Raw genomic sequence first — 12,726 nt, forward strand, 5'->3', positions numbered from 1 at the left:
TCTTCTATCTGGCAGGTACGGCGCGCGTCTGGTTCGAGACGCATGAAGACGATATCACATCGTGGGAGATGTGCAAGGAGAAGCTTCGAGACCTATTTGGCAAGCCGATCGGACGCAAGCTTGGCGCACAAAAAGACCTCGCATCCCGTGCCCAGTCTTCGACGGAATCGAACTTGTCTTATATCCAAGACATTCTAGCACTATGCCGAAAGGTGGACAGCGCCATGTCCGAAATAGACAAGGTGGGCCACATATTAAAGGGAATTGCAGACGATGTTTATAATCTGCTGCTTTGCAAAGATTGTCCAACGGTCGACTCAGTTATCCAAGTTTGCCGCCAGCTTGAACAGGCAAAACACCGCCGTATTACTCACCGCTTCGAACGCTTGCCAAACACAGCTGCTACGTCCTCGTGCGAAGATAGTCCAAACTTACAGCAGCCATCTCATCCCTCCAACTTGACCAGGATTGTACGTCGAGAGATAGAGGCTATGACACCCGTTGCGTTCGCTCCTCAACCAGCGGATGCTACTATAGCCTTAACCCAATCTGTCGTTCGCCAGGAGTTCGCAAATGTGGGCCTCAACGCGAACGTGGGCTTCAACTCCGGCCAACCTTCCGCACAGCCCTCGCTCCAACCTAATGTTCCTGTCGTAGCTGCTGCGGCTCCCACCACTCCCTTTCAGACGCGGTACCGCTACCGCTACCGCAACCCAGACGAATGGCGAACCTCGGATGACCGACCAATCAGCTTCAACTGCTCACGTGTCGGCCACATTTCCCGCCATTGCCGCAGCCGTTGGGTTCCGCCACCTCGACCTCGCTACTACTCTGATCGCAGCGCCGAATATGTTCCGCACCCAACCTATGTCCGTGATACGCGCACTCGTGACTTTAACTCGCCAGCCCCGCGCATGCCCAGCCGCTCGCCGTCTCCTCAGACCCGGAGGTCCCGCTCGCCCAATTCTCGTCATTCCACATCTCCCCACTTCTCCGGCTCTCATCCGGAAAACTAACCAATGCAGCTCCCGGAGGTGACGCTGCATTGAAGACCCGGCCCGAAAATCCTCTGCTGACCCTCGCTCATCGCCGCTACCTTCTAGACATCTATGTGGATGGTGCCCCTGTTACTGCCCTCATTGACACTGGTGCCCAAATTTCAGTCCTCAGCTCATCCTTTCGCCGCCGTCTCAAAAAGGTTGTCACACCCGCCGCTTCATCCGCCGTTCGTGTTGCCGATGGAAGCGTCGCTGCCGTCGTGGGCCTGTGCACTGCGCGCGTGAGTATTTCCGGTCGCACTACCCCTGTCCTATTCACTGTTATCGACCGCTGCCCTCACGACGTGATCCTCGGCATCGACTTTTTAACGGCCCATTCTGCCCTGATCGATTGTTCAACTGGTCTTCTTCGCTTAGACCTACCGTACTGCACCGAAAACACCGATGTGAAGCACCGCCTCCGATCCGCCGAATTTGTTCGCCTACCACCCGAAGCTGCTATTTATGTCCCGCTGGCCCCGATCCCCGCAGTTCCTGACGGCACATACGTCACTTGCCCAATTACCGATGTTGTTCTCCGTCACAACGTCATACTTCCCCATACCGTCGTGACTGTCACTGCTAACCGCACCTATCTTCCCGTACTGAACTTCAGCCGTTCGACTCAAGTTTTACCCCATGGTATCGCACTCGCTGATCTGTTTCCTTTGGCTGACTGCGAAGTTGCGGCTCTAACCCCTCAGTATCTGTCGGAGCAGCATTTATCGCCTTCTCATTCGAACCTCCTTTCAGGCATGATAGCCGCGGATCTGCCAGATGACCAAGCCAAAGCTCTCTCCGACCTTTTGCTGTCGTACAGCGATATATTTGATTTCGGTGACCGACCATTGGGCCAAACATCCGCTGTGACCCATCGAATCAATACGGGTGACGCCAACCCCATCCACAGACGGCCTTATCGTGTTTCCCTTACTGAGCGGCATGTTATACAGAAAGAAGTGGACAAGATGCTGGCGCAAAATATTATTGAGCCTTCCTGCAGTCCCTGGGCGTCTCCTGTCGTATTCGTTAAAAAGAAAGACCAAAGTTGGAGATTTTGTGTCGACTATCGCCACCTTAATCAAATAACAAAGAAGGATGTTTACCCTCTTCCGCGAATTGATGACGCGCTTGACTGCTTGCATGGTGCCAACTATTTTTCTTCTATCGACATGCGTTCAGGCTACAGGCAAATTGCTGTCGACGAACGGGATCGCGAGAAAACCGCATTTGTCACCCCCGACGGACTCTATCAATTCAAGGTGATGCCATTTGGACTCTGTAACGCTCCTACGACATTCGAGCGCATGATGGACTCACTCCTCCGTGGCTTTAAATGGACAACATGTTTATGCTACCTGGATGACGTCGTCGTTTTCTCTTCCACGTTCGCAACCCAGCTTGATCGCCTTTCTACGGTCCTGGACGTTTTCCGCCGCGCCGGTCTTCAATTGAACGCCAAAAAATGCAGCTTCGGCCGGCGCCAAATTAAAGTCTTGGGTCATTTGGTTGACGCAAATGGTGTGCAGCCCGACCCTGACAAAGTTCGAGCCGTGCGCGACTTCCCTACCCCACGTAGCTCAAGTGACGTGCGAAGCTTCCTTGGCCTTTGTTCTTACTTCCGCCGCTTCATTCGGAACTTCGCAGACATCGCTCGCCCACTTACCTCTCTTCTGCAAAAAAACGTACCTTTCAAATGGGGTTCTGACCAAGCCTATGCCTTCACGACACTTATTTCCGCCCTCACCACCCCCCCTGTTCTGGCGCACTTCGATCCTTCTGCACCTACCGATCTGCGCACCGACGCTAGCGGACATGGTATTGGTGCTATCCTTGCCCATTCCCAGCATGGTTCCTCCCGCGTCATTGCTTATGCTAGCCGCCTGCTTTCGTCCTCTGAGCGCAATTATTCAATTACAGAGCGGGAATGCCTTGCACTTGTTTGGGCGCTGACCAAATTCCGCCCTTATTTGTTTGGGCGCTCCTTCTGTGTAGTGACTGATCATCATGCTTTGTGTTGGCTGTCCTCACTTAAGGACCCCACTGGCCGCTTAGGTCGCTGGGCCTTACGAACACAAGAGTATGAATTTACTGTGGTGTACAAGTCCGGCCACTTACACCAAGACGCTGACTGCTTGTCCCGCCATCCCGTAGATCCTCCCGATTTGTCCGACCATACTGCTGACGACTATGTTTTGTCCATCTCGGACTTTATCAATATCGGCTCCGAACAGCGTCGTGATCCTGCCCTGCAACCAATTATTGACCAGCTGCGCAACATCCCCGACTCTTCCGCCAGCATGTTTGTACTCCATAACGAGATATTATACAGACGCAATATGCGTCCAGATGGCGCGGACCTTTTACTGGTCGTTCCGGCTCATCTGCGCTCTAGTGTCCTCGCCCAACTTCACGACGTTCCTACAGCAGGACACTTGGGAGTCACACGCACTTATGACAGTGTGCGACGCAGATTTTTCTGGCCTGGTCTCTACCGTTCTGTCCGTCGCTACGTCGCCGCTTGTGAGCTGTGTCAGCGCCGTAAGATACCCTCACTTCAACCTAGTGGGCCCTTGCCACCAATTCCAGTGCCGACAGAGCCGTTTTCTCGTGTGGGCCTCGATCTTCTTGGGCCTTTTCCGACATCGACTTTTGGAAACAAGTGGATTGCTGTGACGACTGATTATACCACCCGATATGCGGTAACCAGGGCTATCCCTACCAGCTGCGCCTCCGACGTTGCCGACTTTCTTCTTCATGATGTCATCTTGATTCATGGCGCTCCACGCCAACTGCTCACAGATCGTGGCCGCTGTTTCCTCTCTCCAGTGGTTCATGACCTTCTCCGCTCATGCGCTGCTCGTCACCAGTTCACCACGGCCTACCATCCGCAAACAAATGGTCTTACTGAGCGCCTCAATCGCACTCTGACCAACATGCTGTCTATGTATGTGTCCGATCACCATCGTGACTGGGACGTCTCCTTACCTTTCGTCACGTTCGCCTATAACTCCTCACGCCATGACACCGCCGGATATTCTCCCTTTTACCTACCCTTCGGCCGTGACCCTTTACTCCCATTCGACACCTTGCTGCCTCTTGACGACTCTTCCTGCAGCTACGCTTCGGATGCCATCGCCCGCGCTGATGCTGCCCGCCACATAGCTCGAGAGCGTCTTGGGGCGTCTCAGCGCTCTCAAAAACGTCGTTACGACCTTCATCACCGAGACGTTCACTACCCTCCTGGTTCCCTCGTACTTCTTTGGCACCCGGCTCGCCGTGTCGGTATGTGTGAAAAACGTTTGCCTCTTTACGTGGGCCCCTACTCCGTCTTGCGGCAAGTCACCGATGTGACCTATGAGATCGTCCATTTACAGCCCAAGAATCCTTCCACAGCCCCTCATCCAGAACTCGTGCATGTCGCCCGTCTAAAACCATATCATTCGAGTTCTCCTGTGTAGGACGCACCGGGACGGTGCTTCTTCGGCGCGGGGAAAACTGTTACGGAGCACAGTATATCGAGACGACGACGACGTGCTGATGTGAAGTAGTGAAGAGGACGACGCTCAAGCCTAGCTAACTTGGTTCTGTGGTGTGCGGTGTGTGGTGTGCGTCTAAGAGTGAACTAGCGTTTACCGCTGTGTGCTTTCCTTAAAAATATTGTGCTCTCTTGCTGTGAACCCAAGAGCTATCGCTGCCGTAATCAGTGCCTTATTTCTGGATTCTAAAAAGCTTTTAGAATTTTTCTTTCTGTCGATGCTTTTCCATAACCAATATATGCTGACATTATTGTAATGGGGGAGAGGGGTGTAGAAGCTTCACAGTGGTTGAAATGGTGTGGCAAATTACTTATGTTATCTAGCTAGAGCCATTTGCAGTACTGTCTCAGAAATTAGTTAATACACTGTCCCGTCTGTCTTAAACTGGATTGGAAAACGCGTTCTGACGATTAACGTTGCATGTTTTTAGCGCCGTTATTTGAGGCTTTACGGGAAAAAATTGACGACTGATATGCGGTCGCTGAAAAGACAACCTTTACGCCGTATTTCGAAGCAATCTTTTTAGCACTGTGCGAAATTTTGTTCATGTACGGCATTACAGCAGACCTCATATCTTGACACGGCGTACCATGTTGTTCAGGCATGTGCTGCGACCTAAGCTTTCTTGACAATGCTTTAGCAGCCAAACTCAGGATCTTTTCAGGGTGATCCGCTCATCGCAATTGGCGAAACTCTTCTAAAAACTTCTTTTGCGACTAGTGTTCACAGGGTTACCACAATGCATTAACTTGACAAAGGCTGCCAGTACCTTTCTTTAGCAGTTTACGGTATGACCAGGTGTAGAGCAGCGGGCTTTCCTTAATGCGAGGAACGTTACTACAGCAAACAAGGCGCTTGTAAGAAAAGGTTACAAGTAAATCTAAACATCTGATCGTATCGCCAAGCAGTATGTCATTAGAGGTGAACTCTGAAGATGATTCATTAAAGATGAATGAAATGTAATTTGTGCCCAAGTAAACGCTGCTACGGGAAGCTATCTTTAAAACGATAAACAAATCGTCGATTGTGGATGATTGTGACAGGTTGCAACTTACTCTTTCTCTTCTCTTCTTGTCTGACCGCAGTTTAGACAGACATGTTTGCTGGAACTTGTCTTTAAATCGCACTCCTAAGGTGGTAAACATGCCCATAAAAATATTCTGCGTTAAATGCATTCACTCAGTGGTATATTCTGCTCTATTCCGTGTACTCTTTTGACGTTTTGGTATTCCAGTTGTAAACAATAATGGGATGCAACTTGAGAGGTGAGACACCCACAAGGAATGTGAAGAGTTGTTTGCCTTTGTGATTAAAAAATAACGATAAGAGCAGCCGATTGGATTCGAACTCTCGTGTTCGCTTTCGATTATGCATGATACTTTAATTAGTTGCGCCACATAAGCAACAGCAAGCAGCAACTTTAGGGGGCAGCAACTTTTATCTTCATAAAAATACTCCTGTTTTCTACAAGTTAGCACTGCCAGCAGCTCGAAGTGGTAAGAGAATACGTTTACGTAGGACAGGTAGTGCCCGCATATCCAGACCACGGCAGTGCAATTACATGAAAGCTCAGGTGGGAATTTGGCAAGTGTTCGGAGATAATGACAAGCAGCTTACCAGCATTCCACAAGAGAAAAGTATAAAACCACTCTAACCTACCGCTACTCATCTATAGGACACAGATTTGGCGAGTAAAGATATTGTTCCTATTGGAAGTGAGGACAGCGCGGAGAACTTGGAACGAAGAATGGCAGGTGTATCATTGAGAAACAAGAATGCAGACTGAATCAGGCAAGAAGCATAAGTAATGACACTCTACCGAATTCAAGAAGCGGGTACGGGCAGGACATGCAATACAGAACGTTTATAGCCGATGGTTACTAAAGGTAACAAATTGAATTCCAAGGGAAGGAAAGCGTATCAGGGGGCGCCCTAAATCTAAAGGTACTTATGAGATTTAGAAGTTTTGGGTGGCCAAGTGAATAGAGTTAGTACAGGGCCAGGGTAATTGGAGGAGTACACATTGTCCTGCAGAGGGTTTAGCCAGACTGATAGTATAATTATGATAACGTGTTTTAGCCGGATGCCGAAGAGAAAATTCCAATCCTATTACATGAACCTTCAGACAAGCTCAACAAAACCGAATTCTCTCGCTGGTATACCTGACTGTCTTATGCGTTGGTAGGTTCTCTGCACGTGGCGCTGCTCTGCGTAACCTGCTAACCTGCAGAGCAAACGCGGAACGAAAGATCGCGCGTCTATAAATCTCAAATAATACGCTGTGGACAAAAATCAAGACACGCTGTCTGAGCCTCTTCCTTGTCGTTCTCCATTAGTCCCATAAGGCAGCCGCTAAACCATTTTCGTCCCAACTTTCTTAATATATTTTTGCGCACTTACTGGCGACAGTACACTGCATGACGTACACGTACGACACAGGTGAAATTTAACGGATGAATCTGCACTGTTATGGTGGAGCTTCACGTAGATACGAAAACACTACAGTATATTTTGATTGGACAATGCCAAGATATTCTACGCTTTATATTCACTTCTTCAGGGAGTTCCTTTGGCCCCTTTGAATGTTTGATTCACTTAGTCCCTTCTCCTTCCCCTCCCCGTGTATAAATGTCTTAATCGTCTTGCCGGAGCATGGCGTTCTAGGTGAATAACAGGCAACAGCTCGTGTACACTGCTCTGTTTTTACTGAAAAACACGCACACTGTCTTGAAAGATAACCGCAAGCTCTCTACACGAAAGGTGAAAAGAGCTGTTTCCCAAAACGTTCCTTGTTAACCGCTTTTATTCGGCAGGTGTAAATGTTGTTATCACCAATTAATTTCTTAAAAAGCAGAACTACTTTTCAACCTGTACATTTGGTTCAGACCATTTCTTTTCTAATTCGGTTTGAAATTTTCTTACCTGTAATTTTCAGAATGATGTACAACGTGAGGCAGCGACGTCGTTTCGGCAAAAACAGAGAACGAAGAAGAGCTGAGAAGAACGAAGAAGAGCTGGCACACTCTGAGCAGCCGAATCAGCTTACTCCTAAGTGGGTGAGCCTTTCGGCTTGTCATTATGCTTTTGCACTCACGTACTCTTTACGCGTTTTCAGCGTTACAGTGGTGCGGTGTGCGAGAAATTCTAAAATCGACCATTGAGAATCAATCAGGTTGTTGACTCCTTTGCTACGTTTTATAGGTGTATTCTCTACCGAAGTTCTACGTTTTAGATCAGCTGTTCTGTATCGTGCATATTACCAATAAAATTAAAAATTAAATTGGTTCGCAGGAACGGAAAGGCGCAGTAACTGTCACACTTGCTCTGTGGACACCCGAACCGCGCCGTAAGGGAAGGGAGGAAGGTGGGAATGAAAGTGGAAAGAGAGAAAGAGGAGCCGTAGTGGAGGGCTACGGAGTAATTTCGACCACCTGGGGATCTTTAACGTGCGCTGACATCGCACAGCACACGGACGCCACTTCGTTTCGCCTCCATCGAAACGCAGCCGCCGCGGTCGGGTTCGAACCCGGGAACTCCGGCACAGTAGTCGGGCGTCTTACCACTGCACCACCAAAAAACGGTTTTGTTGACTGTAAAATGATATCGAATTATCTATTAATTTACTCCGTAATCCAGAAAGTGCAGCGCAAGATTCCTTCTCCAATTCGTTCCGATAAAGCGAAGCCAATTCCGAGAGGAAATCACGCCGAGAAGTGCCGAATATGTATTACGGTGATCAGCCGCAGTTATGAATGTATGCGAGGCAGTACTTAAGTCATCATGATTAAGGCGATATCAAAGCATACAGCGGCGAACAGGGGGGCAGGGCTCGAGCGCGTGTAGCAATCGGTAAGCACGTGCGGTCACCGCAACGGAGACTGAGGAGGGCTGAGAGGGGGGCGGAACTGGTTACGAGGCATGAAAAGCCTCAGCCTTGCTGCTGCACACGGTACATCGCGAGCTCATTATAAAACAAAACCAGCGTTCCGTTGAACGTATCAAAATGCACCGGCGTTCCATGATTGATCTACAGGAAAAGAAAAGGTGCCGTATCTGTCCCTCACGTAATGTCGTTGTCACATCTCCTAGAAAGATCTCGACGACACGAGATTTTCACCATTAGCTAAGAAAGGCTTTAGCCTTGCAAACTGCAGCCATCGCTAACAGGCGTTGAAATGCATAGCGTAAGCTTATCAGGGGTTAAGGAAGCTCAGCTACTGAAGAATAACAATTGGTTCACAGGAAAAGAAAGGCGCAGTACCTCTCACACCTGTTTTTTAGACGCCTGAAAGGGGAAGCGGACTATGGGAAAGAAAATGGAAAGAGAGAAGGAGATGCCACAGTGGAGGGCTGCGGAGGAATTTTTAACCACCTGGGGATATTTAACAGGGTGGCTGTTCCCGGACCTGCGGGGCTGGGACGGTGGGTCGACGCCGCTTGCGGCGAATTTTTATTGCGAAGCAATACTACTTTAGCTACCACCTCAGCCCGTCAAAAGGTGCGGCGGTGGCAGCCACGCTTGACCGTTAGGTGACCTGGCTGTGTGACGTCATACCATCTGTGTAAGAGTGGGGGCTCAACTCGCGCCGTCGCCTTGCGCAGTGGCAGTTACCGCCTGACTTCTTCTCCTCTCACCAGTGGCGCTGTGCGCTGCGTGGCGTCATACCATCTGTGTAAAAGCGGGGGCTCACCGTCGCCTTGCGCGGTGGCAGAATTACGGCCTGACTCCGCTCCTCTCGTCAAGCCATGAGATGCCGCCTACAGTAAAAGCGCTTAGGCAGGCTGCAAAGAGGAAGCAAAAGCGAGCCACAGAGACAGAAGAGCGAGAAGAACGGCTTTCCAAGCGACGAGTGCAATAAGCAGCTAGGCGGAAAAGGCGGTCAATGTCTTCGGTAGCAGAATCGACGACAGAAGCAGGAGAGGAAGGTACGAATTTGTCCGATAGTTTGGAACGTGCATCTACTAGCAGCACTACCAGTTCAGAGCGATGGAACGCTAGCAGACGACAACGACATGTCCAAGAGAGAGAGAGAGAGAGAGAGACAACTTTATTTGCCCCAGATGTTGTGAATTAGGGCAGATGGGGCCTGTGTGGCCCCCAAGTGGGGGCGACATCTTGGGCCCACGAAATGAGTGAAAGTTGTGTGTTCCTGTCTGGCTTGGTAAGGAGTTGGTGCCAGCTTTCCGCAGAGGGAGCTGGCAGGAGGGCCCTTGGGGGCGGGTTATTTACGCATCCCCAGAGGATGTGCGCCTGAGTGGCGGGTTCTCTGTTGTTACAATTTGGACATGCGGGGTCGTATTCCCCGTAAGTAATTAGTGATAGCCTGGAGTGACTAAGAAATGAGTGTGTCTGTACTCTGCGCAGCAGGGTGGCTTGTGCTCGATCGAGGTCGGGGTGGGGAGGCGGGAAAAGGCGTCGCGTCTCTTTGTGTAAAATGATAATTTCGGCGAAAGTCTGGGGGGCTTCAGCGAGTGCGTCTAGATGCGTGAGACCGACCGCCCGGATTGTTAATCCTCGGGCAAGTTGGTCGGCCCCATCGTTTCCAGAGTTGCCCGCGTGGGTGGGTACCCAGACTAGGTTAATTTTGTGGTCGGGAGTGCAGCCGCGCAGGATGCGTGCAGCAGGAAGGCAGATGTAGCCTGCCGAGAAATTTAGAATTGCTCTTTTTGAGTCACTAGGGACTGTACGCGTACGCGGGTCAGCGATGGCCAGTGCTATAGCTGTTTCTTCCGCTGCGGTGGGGGAGGGGGCACGCACCGTGGCGGCGGAGATCAGTGTAGATTGCGGCGTGGTAGCACAGGCCACATATGTTGTTGCATCTTGCCTTGCCGCGTCCACGTATGTTGCGTGTTCATCGGTATGGTAGGTTTCATCGAGTGCCCTGGCTTTGTGTTGACGGCGCGCGTCGTGTCGGCCAGGGAGCATGTTTTTTGGTAGTGGTTTGACAACGAGGCGGCTGTGTACACATGTCGGGTGGGGGGCTGTGGGATTTAGATCGCCTATTGGGTTGACGTTTAACCCACAGCCAAAGACCCAACACCGCGATACTGGTCCATAGAAATCTAACCGCTAATCAACTGGATTTGAACTACGCTGAAGTCCCGCACACCTTCATACAGGTCCACCCGAATACCGGATCACAAGCCCCTATTCATATCCTAAATGTCTACAGCCCCCCCAGCGACAAGACCACACGAGTAGCCACCCTTATCCGCAAGGCCTGCATGGTCGCAAGCAGAGGAATGCTCCTCATACTTGGTGACTTTAAAACGACGTGTCCAAGAACAGCAAACGTAACCGGAACATCACCATGGTGAATATAGCACAGCCAAGCACCACCACAAGCGGTACAATAATAGTACCACGTATTGCTTCACAATCACCAGGCTTAACCAAGCTAAGCCACAGCCAATTTTTTATTTGTTGTAGGCCGTCATTGCACCCGCCACCGCTTTGGTGATGGACAACGGCTATGTTTGCGGCGAGCATCTTTCGCTCCCTCTTCTTTTTATTTCTTATCTATTTTTTCTTCTGTCCGCACGAGGCAGCGGACATGGCTCAGCTACAGAGCCAGTAGCAGGCCCGTGCATTTCCTTTTCGTTCTTCCTGCCGCCACAACAACAACAACAACACTCACATCGCACAGTACATGGACGCCTTTGCGTTTCGCCTCCATCGAAACGCTGCCGCCACGATGGGGATCGAATCCGAGTTCTTCGCTACAGCACCGCCTCGGTTGTGCAGCGGTTAAGATGCCCGACTACTGTGCCGGAGTACCCGAGTTTAATCCCGACCACCAGTGGCTGCGCTTGGATAGAGACGGAACGAAGAGGCGCCCGTCTCTATCCATCCGATAAAGATCACCGGGAGGTCGAAATTACTTCGTAGCCCGCAACTGAACCGGCAAGCCCATATTCGATCCCGACCGCGGCGCCCGTGTTTCGATGCATTACAGATTTTAAACTAGGATGTGATTGTATGAGGCATTTAGTCCGAGAGCGCAAATGAATATCACATTATCTACCTTGGCGACAAGAGCCTTATGTTGTGTTCCTTGGGAGTGACACAGGGTTCAGAATGTTATAAAAGCACAACATGTGAAGACGAAGTGGATCACATAAAAATGCCACTACGTCTCAGTTCCTGTCCATGTATCAACTTCCGTGACATGCATTTTCATATAGGCCTAAACCAGTATGCTAATCAATTGCTCTGGTGCTAATGCAGGTCCTGTTCAAAGCTGTTGGTTATGATCTCTTTGCCTTGTTTTGACGAAGACGCAAGGCAGTTGTCGATTAAGTTCTTGGTTCCAGGACGACTTTTTGTTCAGTTTGTCGTTGATAGACCTATTTCACATCAAAAAAGCAAGGCATACCCTCCGAAATGCATGGATTGAAGAAATAAAATCGCTCTAAGTTGAGTCAATGACATCGTAATTCTTAGTACTCTGCATGAGAGCAAATGGCTTGCGCTTTCTTCAACTTTGTATTACGCTTTTACGAATGCGTGGAGGACACTTTTTACGCAGAGCGCTTAGCAATCGTTCTAGTGCGGTTGTACAGCGAGAATTATTCCTTGAACACTTACCAGTGGAAGTCGCCTTCAGCTATGTTCTGCAGTGATGGAGAGGGCGGAAGCTGGGAATAACTCGTAGCGCAGACACATTGGACGTCTGGGCTGGGTCTCCATGACAGGACCGTAGGAGGCAAATACGATGAAGGCTTGGAAAGCGGAGCAAAATTATGCAGCCACAAGAGAGATAGTTTACCCTTCGCAATCGCGTGCACTAATCGGTGGCAAGCGAGAGTGAATGTCGTCAGAGCAGCACGCAGCTTGTATATTGACTGTTTCTCTTCACGAAATAACTATAGAGGTTATGCACAACTCTACCGCGGATCATGTCAATTTCGCCAATTTAACATGTTGTTCATGTCGGACATAATTATATACGAGCATATTCTTATGCAAGATGCCCACAAAGTCCAAATTTTCGCCTTCCCGACTACCAGCTTCGTGGATTTGCACTGCAGGTTACGCTCCCGCCTACTCCATGCCGATTTGCAGCACTGAAACAACGACGTATAGCCTAATACAGGCCTTTAAGGGTTAAATAAATGATGATGATGATGTAAAACTGCGAAAGGTTACA

The 12,726-nt window shown here is 49.9% G+C and overlaps 1 protein-coding gene across 3 annotated transcripts in view; it reads left to right on the top strand.

Moving 5' to 3' along the window:
• The window catches only part of LOC146200520 (melatonin receptor type 1C-like), a 153,683-nt gene that overhangs the window by 98,337 nt on the left and 42,620 nt on the right, over positions 1–12,726 (top strand). The gene's annotated exons all lie outside the window — the stretch shown is intronic.

Source organism: Amblyomma maculatum, chromosome 2 (assembly GCF_055883805.1).
Source record: "Amblyomma maculatum isolate TAMU_Amacu chromosome 2, ASM5588380v1, whole genome shotgun sequence".
Classification (NCBI taxonomy): Eukaryota; Metazoa; Arthropoda; class Arachnida; order Ixodida; family Ixodidae; genus Amblyomma; species Amblyomma maculatum.